The 15,454-nt window shown below is 37.4% G+C and overlaps 1 long non-coding RNA gene across 1 annotated transcript in view; it reads right to left on the reverse strand.

Moving 5' to 3' along the window:
- Positions 1-5,895: 5,895 nt before the first annotated feature.
- LOC111094562 overlaps positions 5,896-15,454 on the reverse strand; it is an 88,487-nt gene continuing 78,928 nt past the window's right edge. Inside the window, exon 5 of the long non-coding RNA XR_005385736.1 lies at positions 5,896-6,050. This is a non-coding gene — a long non-coding RNA (uncharacterized LOC111094562). The remainder of the gene's footprint in view (positions 6,051-15,454) is intronic.

The raw sequence follows: 15,454 nt of genomic DNA on the forward strand, positions 1-15,454 counted from the left end.
AAATTTTTTTCTCCATTTGTTTTTGGCCTTTTGATTTTGATGATGATTTTATTATTTAAAATTTTTAATTGTCCTCAAATCTTTGCCTTTACTTTGTGACTTCCTCCATGCTTTTATGTTTATAATTCCCTCTCCACTTTAAAGACTAGAGAATATATATTCATATTTCCTACATGCTTTGCTTTATTTCTTATATTTAATTTTATGATTCATGTTTATTTTTTGTATATAGTATGAAGTAAGGAATTTACTGGAGATCATTCTCCAAACTCTTTCTTGACTAATCCATTGGTTTATGATGTTTCCTTATCACATATTACACTGCCATACATGCAGTACACACCTTGGTGTATCACCCAGACTCCCTCCCCCCTCAGGAATGAAAGACTCACTCCTCCAGCTGCAGAAGACAGCCCTTCCCCTAGCTAAGGAGAATTCTGATGGCCCTATCAGCCCCTCCCCATGTGGCTGAAGCCTGTGTTGGGATTGAATCAAAGCTCAATTTCTCCCTTTGCCTGATTTCACTTCCATTCCCTACTTGTTTCCATGATGATCCTAAGAACACTCCCTATCCCACATCCTGCACCCTAATCATCATCCCAGAGTCCCAGGAACACAGCCTGTGACACACATACATAGCGGCCCACAATCTATAACCCAAAACTTCTGAAAACTGAAAGCTGTTTATCATGAGTTTGGTGCCAACATTCATTTGGGAGAAAAATATGATCCATATCAGTAGGAGGCCGTTTATAGTTTTGATGTATCCTGCCCAGTTTTGTTACAGAAATATCAGTGTATTTGATTATGGAGTAACTGGTCCAGACTCCACTGAAGGTATTCAGTATTATTTAGGATACAACCAAATTACCTTTTAAATTCCAAAATGTTAAATTCCAAAACACATCTGGCCCCAAGAGTTTCAGCTAAGGCACTTGGACCAATACTGAGTGTATTTTGAAACTTACCTAATGCAGGTGTCCTTTTAATTCTAATATCATCATTAAACATGGTGAAATCTAATAATTAAAGTCTCTCCTTCAGCACTGCTATTCTTTTACAAAATAATTTTGTTATTCCCACCCATTTTACTCTCTGAAATTAACTTCAGAATCATTTACCAAATGACTCTTCAGACTGAGATTTTCACTGCAATAACATTAAGCCTAAAAATTCATCTGAGGAGTAATATCTTTAAAGTACTTAACCATCCCATGGAAGAACATGAGAAACCTATCCCTTTGTTTAGGTTTACTTTTATATCTTTAGCTGGATTTAGGTGGATTTTTAAATTCCTTCAGATAAACTCCACATATATTTTGTTGAGTTATGGCCATGAATTAGCATTAATCGTCATTCTGAAAGACACTAAGCCATTTTTTCTCCATTAATTCTCCTCATTGTTTCTTATTTGTTCATAGAAAACAAAAATTTCTTCGACCTTTTACTCTCTATTGCCTCCCTGAATCGACTGAATGGTCATGTTTCCCCCACAAATTCATATAGTATTCAAACCTTCCCCCTCCACATGATGGTATTTGAAGCGGGGCTTTGGGAGGTAAGTCTTGAGAGCAGAACCTTCATGATTAGTGGGATTAGTGCCCTTATAAAAGGTATCTAGAGAGCTTTCTTGCCCCATTTTACCTTATAAAGGAAATCCGGAGAGCTCTCTTGTCCCTTTTTACCACGTGAGGGCATAGGGAGAAGGCAGCTGCTCATGAACCAGGATGTGGGCCCCCACCAGGCACTGGATCTGCTGGCATCTTCATCTCAGACTTGATGGCCTCCAGAACCATGATAAATCACTGTGTGTTGTTTAAGCTCCAGTCTGTGGTATTTTGCTATACTAGCCGGAAGGGACCAAAACATTTCCTTTCTGAAATTACTTTAATTCTAAGAAATTTTCAAGTGGATTTCCTTGAATTTTTCCTCTATATACTTATGTCGTCTGCAAATAATGATAATTTTGTTCTCTCCCATTGAATATTCATGCACCCTCTTTCCATTTTCTGCATGTTGTGCTGGACATTCTGTTCATAACAATCTGAAATAATGATGGCAGGGGCAGGAATTCTGGTCAGCTTTCCAATCTTAATTGGAATTGTCCCTAGTGCTTCACTATTAAACATCACACTGGCTGATACTTCATGACACTTATTCTTAATCATCTACAGAAATATGTTCTCAGCTTTCTAAGAGTTTCTTTTTCTTCCATGAGAAATAGGTTACATTGTATCCTACATTTTTATATCTGCTGAAATTACTATATTTGTCTCTTTTGAAATACTGCTATGAAATAATATATTGATCAATTTCCTACTGGTGAACCATTCTTGAATTTAGGATAGACTATTTTACTGTAGTGGGTGAGTTGCACCAATTCTTTACAGAAATATGGATTTTCACATACATTTTTATAACTGAGATCAGCTGTGAGGCAGTAGAATCACCACGTGGGAAACAATTTAAAGATGAAGATCACAGGACTCAGAAGCCGTAACCAAAAAGATAAATTTGTCTTTTGAATAATTTTAATTCTCTAATAGAAAACATGCCCCTCAGCCAAAAGACAATAGAAATTTGTTAAAAACAGCGAATTGGAGATCAATTCCATTATTTTCAAAGTGCTCAAGCAATCTATCACAAGAAGGAGAAGAAATCCAGTAGTAAAAAGAATAGTTGCAAACAGGTAGTTCACAGGGGGTAGAAGAAAAACTGTAAGTGGACAATATAATTTGAAACAATTCCCAAACTCTTTGATAATTAAAGAAATACAACTTAAAACTAAAACAGATAGTATTTTAAGTCTATTAATATAGCAAAATTCCAAACATTTGATGAAGACACCCGGTCCTGGCAAGGATGTGGGAAACCAGGTACTCGTATTCCTTATTGTTTCTAGGGAAGGGCTTGGCAATAGGTACCCAATTAAAAATCCATGTATATTAGATCCCAGCAACTCTGCTACTAAATATTTACCACATAGAGGTATTCACAAAGTATATGCAGAAAGTGCAAAAGTAAACCAAAACAACCAATATATTTACCAATCAGTCTTAATTTTGAGACATATCTTTTTGAGGCGCCTGGGTGGCTCAGTCGGTTAAGTGTCTGCCTTCCGCTCAAGTCATGATCTCAGGGTCCTGAGAACGGAGTCACTCCTGTTCCCTGCTAAATGGGGAATCTGCTTCCCTCTCCCTCTGCCCACCCCCAACTTGTGCACTCTCTCTCTCTCTCTCTCTCTCTAATGAATGAATAAAATCTTCAAAGAAAAACACACACACACACACATATCCTTTTGATGGGATAGTATGTTGCCATTAGGGAAAAAAATAGATTTCTGTGTACAATATATAGAAAGTTTGCAGTATAACTTATTAAATGAGAGAAAGCAACTTGAAGAAGAATGAGCATATTCTGGCCACATTTTTACACTTATTGAAGATGGATAGGTAAAGATAGATACTGGTATATGCATCTTTTTTGTTGTTCACACCAGAAGATATCTTTGGGGACAAAACTTGAATAAGATGGTGGCGAGAGAAGGGGGATACGGATGCTTTTTACTGTGTACTCTCTACACTGTTGGAATCTTCCACATTTCTTCTATTAAAGTGTAATATGAGCAAACATTTTTCTAAGACTTTCAAAACGCATTTTCTTTTATATATTTTTCTATATTAAATTGATAATAAGAATTTAATATTATTCGGCCCCATCCTTAAGGACTCTGATCCAATGGGGAAGAGTGGGACCCACAAATCTGAAATTTTTGCACATATTCCCAATACATTTAATGTAGGTAGCTGAGAAATATACTGAAAATCTCAGTTCTGTAGCTATGCTACTTCATTTTACCTCATTCAGATATTGATACCAAGGTTAAGTTATCGTAATAAATTATTTGCATGGCACTGAGGACCATATGGAAGTGTTGAATCACTATAATTTACACCTGAAACTAATATAACACTATATTAACTATACAGCAATTAAAATGAGAAACTTAATAAAAATTAGCATAAATAAATGATTTGTATAGCTGTCCATGATTTTCTATTATCTGAAAAGTTTTTTTTTATTTTAAAAATTTTTTAATTGGAATTCGATTTGCCAACATATGGTATAACACCCAGTGCTCACCCATCAAGTGCCCCCCTCAGTGCCCATCACCCAGTCACCCCATTCTCCCACCTCCCATTACACTACCCCTTGTTCATTTCCCAGAGTTAGGAGTCTCTCATGTTTTGTCATCCTCTCTGATTTTTCCCACTCATTATCTGAAAAGTTATATAGCATCAGAATTATCAATGCCTGGACAACTGGGGGGGAAAATTGCCAATAAGACAAGTGTCTTTCTGGAAATAAGTCTTTGATACCTTATTTATTTTCTCCAAAGCTAATTTTTCTATTCAATCTTCTATTTATTTTTTAAATCACATCAAGTCAATTATATTTTCAGTCCAAATTATTCAGATTTTCAAATTTATTGCCTTAGAATTATGCAAATAAATCTCTAATAGTTTTCCTCTCTACCATGTCTATTTTATAGCCCTTTCTTATTTCTCAATTTTATTTTTGAATACTCTCTCACTTTCTCCTGATTATCCTTATTTTTTTTTTAATTTTTAAAATTTATTTATTCATGAGAAACACAAAGAGAGAAAGAGAGGCAGAGACACAGGCAGAGGGAAAAGCAGGCTCCATGCAGGGAGCCCAATGTGGGACTCGATCCGGGGTCTCTAGGATCAGGCCCTGGACTGAAGGCAGCGCTAAACCGCTGAGCCACCCGGGCTGCGGTTATCCTTATCCTTATCCTTATTCTATTTTTATAAATCTTATCCTAAATCTATTTTATAAATATTCTTAAAGACGTGCCCCTTGAACTTTCTAATCAACACTAATTATTCTATTTCCATTCTCTAATTCTTTACTGTCTGCTTTTATTCTTATTTATTTTCCCTATTTTACTCAAATTTGTTTTGTTGCTTTTGAAACATAAAACTAGGGGCACCTGGGTGGATCAGTAGGTTGTGCAACTGACTTTCGGTTCTGGCTGGGGTCCTGATCTTGGGGGTCATGAGATCACCACTCCCCCCACCCCCCAGCCCTTGCCCCAGGCTCCCAGCTCTGAGTGGAGTCTGCTTGAGATTCTTTCTCTCTCCTCCTCTACTCCTCCCCCTGCTTGTGCTCTCTTTCTCTTTTTGCTTACTCTCACTCTCAAATAAATAAATAAATAAATAATCTTTGAAACATAAAACTGTCACTGCTAATAAATCACAAAAGTACATAAATTACTTGTTTTGTCTATAGATATACTGTTCACTTCATATGATAATTTTCTAAATAACTTTCCCAGTATCAGTTCACGATCTGTAGTGAAAATTTTATTTTCCCTTTTCGCTCAGTAGTTGTTTAAGAAATTTTAAGAAAATTATCACATGGTTAAATGCGTTTGCTTGTTTTAGTTATTTAAACCTGATGAAGAGCCAAAGTTATCAGAAAATGTAATTATGCTCTATCTGTATTTTCAAATCTGTTGAGGTTTTCTTTGTATCCCTAAAAATCCTGTATTTATTTTGTGAACATTCTACATGTATATTCTATTTTCAGTAGATATACATTAATTCATTTTTATTAAATAATACTTACTATTTAATCCTGCCAAATTATATTATCTAACTTAAGTCCTTGATTTTCAGTCCCCTAATCTTTCAAAATATGAGAGGCACATGGTAAATTTTCCTACAAGTTTACATCTGTTTATTTCTGTATCCTTTTATTATATGTGTATTTTTTATTTTTGAACTCAATTTTACAGTCTTTAACTTATTAAAATATATGTGTGGCATGTTTCAGCTGCTTTATTTTAGTTCATGAAGTCATTCATCAAATATTCATTTAATGCTCACCTGTTCAGTAACAGTTGACAGAGCCCCTTGATACAGTTCTGGCCAGTAAAATGAAGCACGATTCTGCTGGAGCATCTGATTCTCCACTTTCTCCTTCTGGCCTGGATGTGGTCAACCAGCTGGAGCCACAGCAGTTTCCTTGTGAACAGGAGGGCAGGATCAAGACTTGTAGATATATCTCTAAAGATGATTTATTTCCCAAAACAACACCAACAACTAACTACCTCTGGAATCTTTATTATAAGAGAAAAAGTAATCCCTATTGTTGAATATACTGTTTATTGGTTATGGTGTGTTTATAGTTGAATACATTCCTAACTAATATATCTTTATATCTACTTCAAATTTTTCAAAGACATATGTGAAACTACAATTTTTTAATTATAAAGGCAGTACACTGCAGTAATTCTCTATGCGATAAAACAAATTAGGATATTACTAATTATCTGCATTCTCCAACCTTTATAAATGTAATTTGTGAAACCAAAATTTCATTTTGGTTGAATTTGTTTATATCATGTTACTTTTGCACTGAATTTTGGAATCATAATTGTAACAATTATTTAGAATTAACATTTTTTTTCTCAATGTTATCAGTTTACACTATGGTTCTTTAATGGTTGAATTTGTCCATTCACGGGTAAGAGTGTTTGACTCATCTTCGGAGCAGCTGTCATGTTTTCGAGCACACATCCACAAGAGTGCTATTTTTCTCCGAAATCCTTCCATGATTAAAAATGCCTTTCTTTGGCCTTTAAGCATGAACATTTCAGACAACAACCTTTTGTATTACTGTAAGAACTCTTGGGTTAACATTTTTCATCAAAACTCTGCCTTTTTAAAACTTTCTTATAAAGTTTTATAAAATATTAGGAAGAATAGCCTAAGGGCAGCACAAATTTTCTTCTTTGTTAAACTACATGTTTTTCAATTCTTTTTAAAAAAAAAAAAAGAGTTGCAAGAATATGCTAGTCTATCAATAGTTTATCCTGAAAGATGGTGTAAGCTCCTTGGATCACAATCCACATTTGTGAAGTGCTGCTAATGCTGCTGATAATGGTGATCATTTTAGATCAGTCAAGTTTTCGTCTATGTATCTTTCCTTATTCTTTCTTTTGTTTTGGTCTCTCTCTTCTGAATGTTGCTTGCCTAAAATTGGTTTTCTGTTCTCTATAGCAAATTCCTCTCTCTAATTTTTTAAGATCTTTTTTCAGCATCTATAGCCAGATATATTTGTCTACAACATATCTCCACATCACCATTGTCTCTATATCACTGACTTGACTTGATTCTCTGCATTACCTATTCTACTTACTACTTTCAAGGCATATTTTGATTCTTCTGTTGCATTTTTAGGTTCCCAGAATTCTCTTCCTGCCCCTGTCAGATCCTTTTTCATGTCTGCTGGCATTCCCGAAGCCACTTTTATCTCATCTCTCAACTCTTGCTTCACAAGCTCACGCTTTCTCCAATTTGTTGAGAACGTAAAGAGAATGTGGTCTAGGTGACTTTTCTTCTCTTCTGCGTATGTTTTTTCTCATGTGGTATTATCCTTGGACAGTATAGATTTATGAACAACTGCACTATTTTTTATAGGCTTCATGTTATCTTTTTGTTTGTTCATCCTTGACTAATGGAACTTGAGGATTTATTTTGCCACCTGAGTATTCCTTAATGGGTTGTTCTTAACAGACATTAGCAAATAATTGACTGATAATCTTCTTTTCTGGTTGTGGTAACTTGGCATCTGAATTATCATAGTTGCTTTGATGGAAAAGTGGAGTAAGGTGAATCAAGTACAGTTTTCTTGCTGCCACACTACCAGACACTTTGCCTTTTTCTAAAAAGGGAAACCCCATGGTTCATGGATGCAAATAAAAGATTGCAAAACCATGTTTCTTTAAATCACCTAAAAGTGATTAAAGGGAAGCCAGTAAATTTGATTGCTGGTACACTATACCCAATCTGCAGTAGGGAAGCTATACAGGAGAGTGGTTCAAGTAGGTTTAGGGGCTTCTTGGGTTTCTGCCTCTTATCCACTTCCACACAGTGAGACCACAGGAGACCCACATGTGTGAATCTCAGTTCTCTCATGTGTAAAACCATGCTAATTATACCACCTCATAGGGTTATTGGGAAATTAGGTAGAGTACTATATGTTGTATGCCTCATATTATTAACGTATGTTAGGCATCGTTGATGCAGAAACCAGTATATGACAAGTATTCAAGAAAGTATAACAACTACAAATATTTTGTTAGTTGTACAATATTTTGTAAGACCTGATATTTTTTATTTTATTTTATTTTTTTATTTTTATTTATTCTTAAGTAAACCTTCTGTACTAATTTCTTGCAAGTGCCCCGTAATCAAATTCCAAAATGAACACAATGGCACTTTTTAAAAACAATTTAATTAGCTTTATTCACATAAAAAAATGCAGGATCACAGGCCCATTGCCAGCCACTAGTCAATCTGAGCAAGCTAACAAGAATATGGAACCATTTCAAGAACCCTTGGATTTACTTATTAAGAACACATTCGATTTTTGACTCAATTTTACATACTGGTAAGTAGCTTAAAAGATTCATGATAAAGTCTTTTGACAGACAAAGAAAGGCTAAATGTTACCCAGAATTTTATTTCATTTTTATCAGGTGGAAATGCTTTCCCTGTTGACATTTTTGCCAACTTAAGTTCGCAGAAAGAATGTTTTCAGTTAGTTACAAATATCAAAATGGATGGTCACCTCAGAGGGAGGGAAATGGGGAACCAGAGACCCAGGGGGCCTATGAACAACTGCAGGAAGCAGCACTTCCTTCTCTTTGGCCAGCCCTCCACATAAACCTGATGGAAGATACAAATAAAATTTGGATATTCTTCTTCAGATTGAAAAATTAGAGACACTTAATAACTGCCTGCTTTATAATTAAATTGATTTCTTTAAAACTTTGTGGGAAATACTTATATTGAAAATCCTCTTCCTTAGGCATTTCATAGCTTCATGAATTACTGTTGGACAAGACTTGGAGGGGATGGAATGGCTTGAAGCCTTCCACTGGGGTTGAACAGCCCCTGGAGACCACAGGAGGGGTCGTGTTCTGACGCCTCAGGTGTTATCCTGAATTGAGGGGAGCTGCAGAATCAAAATCCTTTTACATCTTTCTGCTCAAGAGAGCCACCTACTGTGTTGCTTTTACATTGTCCATGTCCACCCTAGGTAAAAACAAGATTATTTGGGGGAGAAATTACATTTTTAATGATTCAAACATTTTAATGGCTTTTTTCATTCTCACAATAGAAATGTATCCATGACTTTAGGAAAGTGGTTCCTTCTCCCTGAAGTGTTAACAAATTCTCAAAGAAGAGTATTTGACTAGATATGTAAAATGTCAAAAAGCACTAGTAATTAAAATCTAGCCAAGATAAAGAAAAAAAAGTCTTCCCAATGATGGGGTGAGTTAACTACTGGGGAGAAGGAGGAGATGAAGCACACCTAACTTGAGCCACATCCTTGTATTTCCCAATTGGCTGTACCTGTAAATGTGTAACATTTATCCTGCTCTTTGGAAGATGGCATGGGATGTTTGATGACCACCCTCCAGGTATCTGAAACCCTACATTGTAGGGTCATGTCAAACCAGCCACCACAAACTATGTGACTTTACACAAATCCATTTATTTCTTGAAACCTCAGGTTAAGCATCTTAAATATGAGGGCAATAACTAAATCAGAGGCCCAGGAGCATTTGTTTAAATAAATATGGCCAGAACCCAAGCATATGAAAAGATATAAAATTGGAGCACTACTGAGGAACCCTAACGCTTTGTGGGACTCTGTTTGCAAACTAGGAGACCAACTGATTTTGTAGACATTCTGTAGCACCAAAGCTCTATGGTTCTAAATGGAATATGTTAACCACAACAACAACCAGAGTCCTGTGTCTCCATCTGTACAAGGTGTTTGTGAAGTCCAGCACAATGGAAATTGATCCACATTATGTCATTTTAAAGATGAAGAAAAGAAAATAACAGGGAAAAAATTAGGTCCACTCTAATTAAGAGTCAAAGAGGAAGAAGGTGGTTAGTATTTTTGGTTTTTTTCCAGAGTTCCAGCCTCTCCTTTGAACTGGCCATGCAGGACACTGAGCCCCTTCCAAGGAAAAGAGATGGAATGTGCCAGAGCACTCGCTAACATGAATGTTCTTCCACTTGAAGTCTGTAAGATCGACTTGTACTGACACTGGAGAGAAAAACTGCGTAGTATGAGCCCTTTGTCCTCATAACAGGTTTGTCCTATTTCTTGCTTTGTGAACTAACATAAATCGAACAGAGCAATGCACTCAAACCACACTGGACTTGATAATATAAAGGAAGAATCAATGGGGAGTAAGTGTGCAGCCTACTTTACAAAGTCAACAGATCATAGAAGCACTGTCATCCCTCACACTTCCTCCCCCAGATGTGGCCTCCCAGCCTCTTTTCTTCTTGGGACATGCAGGGAATTTTACAGTAGTTCATGACTTGTGGTCACTTAGGGATTTGGAACTTTTTTATGGAACCCTTATTTTTAACCATTCAGGTTCCATCCCCTTTCTTTAGTTAGTCTTGATGTATAGCTGTTTCCATATTTATCCTTCACATGCCCAAATTCCCTAAATATTCAGAGATACAGCCAACCCTCAATAGATGCCTGTTTGATAATAGATGTATTTTCTATATTATCTCCTGTTGTATAATAGATCACTCCCAAACTTAGTGGCTTTAACAATAAATATATGTTATCTCACAGAGTTTCTGTAGATCGTTACCTTGGAAGCTGGGTGATTTCAGCTGGAGGTCTTCCATGAGGCTGTGGTCAAGATGTTGGCCCAGGGTACAGTCACTTGAACCCTCATCTGAGTCTACAGAATCCCCTTGCAAAATGACTCACTCACAGGACTGTCATAAAGAGTCCTAGATTCCTAATTGCTGTTGAAGGGAAGTCTTAATTACTCCACGCCAACCTTTCAATAGCACTGCTTGAGTGTCCTCACAACATGGTGGCCGATATCCCCTGGCATGAGTGATCCAAGTGACAGAGATCAAGAAGGAAGACATCATGCCTTTTATGATCTAGTCTCTTAAGACATACATCATCACTTCTAGAAAACTCTCTTCATTTAGAAATGCTGAAGCCATGTCCAAGGGGTGAGGATGGGAGGGGGTGACATTCAGTCTCCACCTGTCTAAGAGAGGAATATCGAGCAACATGTGAACATATTTTAAAACTTCCAAAATCTCTTTAGGATAGTTCAGGATAGAAATGATTCAAAAATGAATCATAAGGGTAGCAATTCAAATGACAAAAGAATTCTCTGAAGGACTCTGTAAGTTGGCAGCAACAAAGTACACGTAAGTATTGGTTTTCAGATCATTGCTTACTTGACAATGAGATTGGGAACCAAAGGATCTTTAATTGAAATGTTAGCATTAGAAGAAACTTTGTAATAATCTTGTAAACTAATGAAAAAATTATTTAATTCACAGAGATTTTCAGGAACACACCTGATGTTTATAAGAAATACACCTTACAATTTTTCTGCTATGATGATGAAAGGAAGTCAAAGGTGTTAATGTAAGATGCTGATGAAGATGTTAATGCTTCTAATATAACTGGTGGTGAAAGGAATGCATAGATGGCTGCAATAATCCCTTCTTTGAGACTATTTTTTGTTATTTTTGCCATATTGTATAATAAAATTCTGGAGAGAAATACAATGGCAAACACTGTACAGTTTTCATTGCACGTGTCAGGAATATGGGGTGGAGGAGACCAAAGTTTCATATTAGTTTACAAGACCAACAGTTAATTCCTGTCAAAAGTAAATAAGTAAAATTCCATCAAATGAGATCTTTTTGGCACAGAGGCAAACAATCAACTTGTGTTATTTTTTTTTCACTTTTCCAACAGTGTGTTTCATCAACATACAACTATAGTGCCCTCTTTCTCTCCTCACACCAAAAATAAAAATAATTACAATTACAATAAAAGGCTTTTTTGGCAAAGCCAAAGACGTTTACACTTATGAAACAAACTATTTTTAAGTTCCACTGATAGAGAGACTTGTGGACAAACTGCCCGAATAAATACTGCTCTTCCTTAGCCAATGACTGGGTGTGATGGATTAAATACCAAACAAGAAAAAGTAACAAGTCTCCATGACACTCTCCATGTTTTCTGGCATTTCTCTCTTCGTGGGGACTGTTCATCTCCCCCGTCTTGAACTGTCTGGCTATGAGCTTTGTATTTCCGCCCTGAGTGACACTTTTGCCATCTGTACCTGTTTTCCTCCTACTGAAATGCACCAAGTGTGTTCCAGACAGCAGTGAATCTTTTGCCTCAGACAGGTTTTGATTTACTTAGCACCTATCAGCTAAGAAGGCTTCAGTGTCTAGAGTTGTGTGACTGTAGAGAGTTTTAAGAATGGAAGAGGTTCTTTTATAAAGTCAGTTCTCTCCTGTTATCTCTGCAGCCTTGCTCTCCCAAGTGAGGCCCATGAGCTAGACAGTTCAAATGACCCAAATCTCTGATGCCACTGCAGACCCATGGAATCAGAATCAGGGCTTCTTAAGAAGATCCCCCTTAGGTGATTCCTATATGTACGTAAGTTTGGGAAGCAGTGCCCAAACCATTTCAAACTCAAAAACATTTACATTCCACATAAATGAGAAAGCTTTACACATAGACTAGACCATCAGATGGTTCTCCTTGTTGGGTCATACTGGGAAGCTCACCATAGACTCAGGCTGCAGAAAAGAAATTACAAGATGTTAATGTTCACATGAGGGTGGCTCCCCTCCATGTGTGGTGGGAAACTGAGCTATGCGACCGGACCATCAGGCCCAGCCAAGCCAGTGTTGTAGCCAAGAACTCCTAGCAGAGGTTTGCAAACAAAATCCTTCAGACAGATGAATTCTGGCTGAAGGGAAAAGCACGAGGCCACAGCATATACCCAGTTTATGGGAAAGGAGACCAAATTCAGACACATTTAGCTCTGTTAGCTTTCCTGGGTTCCCCCAACTTCTTATTTCTCCATTGAGTTATTCACAAACAGGATGACCATTTACAAATCTATGGACAAAGGGCCAGTGCTTCACTGCTGAAAAGGAGCAAAGGCATAGCTACTGCCATCCCCAAACCAAAAAGCTCCATTTGGAACTGAATCAGAAGCAGAGCTATACACTCACATCTGCAAAGAGCAAACACTCGTAACATTGAAATATTTGAAAAGCCACCATAATTACTGGCTAACAAGAAAAGCATAATACAGATTCCAACTAGCTCTCAGTAGATCTCAGCCCCTTACTTTCTTATTCAATATTCCATGACACCAACAAGGCCTGAGAGGGTAGCATTACCCTCTCCGTTTTACAGGTAAGGAAGGAGGTACTGAGCGGAGAAGTAAATCTCCCATTGTGACAGCTACCAAGTCCCAGAACCATAACTACATCCGGGCTCTGTGATTCCAACGCAGTGTTGTGTCCTCTCTACACACTTCTACACACCACTTGAGAGATTATCGAAGGCTTATCCCAACTACTCCTAAGCAACTAGTCACTCTTCCTTGTGATGGAATTGCAGAGTGATTTGGAAACTGCAATAAATAAAGCCCCACCCCTTCCCCAAGTCACTACTCAGAGGTCACTTCTATTCTTAAGTAAATTAAAAATAATCAACTTTGAGATAATAGGAATGTAGCCACTAGTCTTCCTCAAATCAGCCAGACATGAAAGACTTCATGCTTCATGCTTCCTATTTAAGCCGTCATTTCCTAAAGCCTTTGGAGTTGGGTTTAACTATTCTAGAGTCATTTTTTATTCAGTTTTGCAAATGTGGCTCACAGGATTGTGTGTTTCTTCAAAGGCAATGTATAGAACCCACCCAAACTCTAGTCTGCTTGAGATTCTCCCCCAGAGAATGCATCGTTGCAAGAAAACTGGAGCTGATGTCCATGGTCTTCCCAGGGCAGTCTCTGAAACACAGTGGCCAAATGGAATTAGGCAAAATTTATGGGATAAGACCCACTTAAATCTTACAAACTGGTATTGTGCTCTTAACTATGCCAGGCACAGTGCTAGGCCTCCGGGACCCCAAACTGAGTAAGAATATAAGCATAAAATGGCATAATGTGAGTTGGATGGTATGATTGAAGTACATGGATATTAGTGGTAAAGGTGTGAATGGTGATCAGTAAGTCACATTGAGGGAGGGCAGGTAAATGGTTGAGCCGAACCTTGAAAAGTGAGTAAAGGTGGGGAGGGTATTATACAATCTATACCAGGACTGACAACTACAGGTAAACCCAACACCAACCCCATTACTGTGCCCAGCACAGACATCATCAAATTATCATAGGCTTCTTTCCTTCTCAACCAAGACATGGTGGTCTCAAAATCCTAATGCTGGTATTTTAGAGAACACTCCCAGTCTGTCCAAATGTCTACAAGTTCTTTGCCATCTGACCTCAATCCGTGGCATCTTCTTCAGGCATCTTTGTTTTCAGCAAACCAATTGTATTGACTTACTCCCATAATGTTTCAAGAGAGCTTAAATAGACCTATGTTTGGAGGAACACTTCTCCATTTTTAATGTTTCCTTCCAAGTGGAGAGAACCCCACTCTGGCAAAATTTCTGGTCTCTCTCTGCCAGTTTTATTTATCCTGTCCCAGTAAAGGAGGATTAAATTAGCTGATTATTAAATTTGTGAAGAATAAACTAGACAAGCACAGTTCATCTCCTCCCATTTTCCTTTTGGAGGGATGAGTTCTCAGTATCTCCATTCCTTATGATTTTTTCTGGGCAAGGTTTTTGTCTTGTAAGTAAGGCCTCCCTCACTGAGGTGGGATGTCCATCAATAGGGCTATAGTTATACTGCATAGTTACATTAAACCACATTTTCCAGGAAAATGAGACAAGGAAATAGAGTTATATCTCAGAAGATTGTATATAATATAGAGATTTTTTAAAAAGTCACTGGGAGAGTAAGACGGAGCTCCTTTCTGCATTCTAGAGTTATGTACTTCATTCCAAAAGCATTATGAAACTGTTTACTCCAGAGAACCATGGCCAGGCTAGAGTTAAGTCTGAAAGAACTTTGCATCTTAAGGAAGGACTAGTCCATCACTCAATCTAGGGTATTAGTGTTCAACAGAAGGAAGAGAGACAGCACACCTCGAAGGTCAGTTACTGCTTGAGGCTGAGCCTTACCCTCTTGGCTGGGGACATTGGGCTGATATTTTTTTACCACAGGAATGCCATAATAGGCATACAATTTCTGCCAGCTTCATACATTAGGGCAGAAATGTGTAGATTGTTTTCATAATGGCCCATAACAAATCATGTCTCCCTATATCCATGCCTCTTTGCATCATAAGTTTGTCACTCTGACCATCAAGAGATGGTCATTTCCTTACCCTTTGAATTTGACCTAGCAACTTGCATTAACCAGCAGAATGCTGCAGACTTAATATGTATGTCATTTGCCGATGAGACTTATGAG

The sequence above is a fragment of the Canis lupus genome, chromosome 38, assembly GCF_011100685.1.
Source record: "Canis lupus familiaris isolate Mischka breed German Shepherd chromosome 38, alternate assembly UU_Cfam_GSD_1.0, whole genome shotgun sequence".
In the NCBI taxonomy this organism is placed as follows: Eukaryota; Metazoa; Chordata; class Mammalia; order Carnivora; family Canidae; genus Canis; species Canis lupus.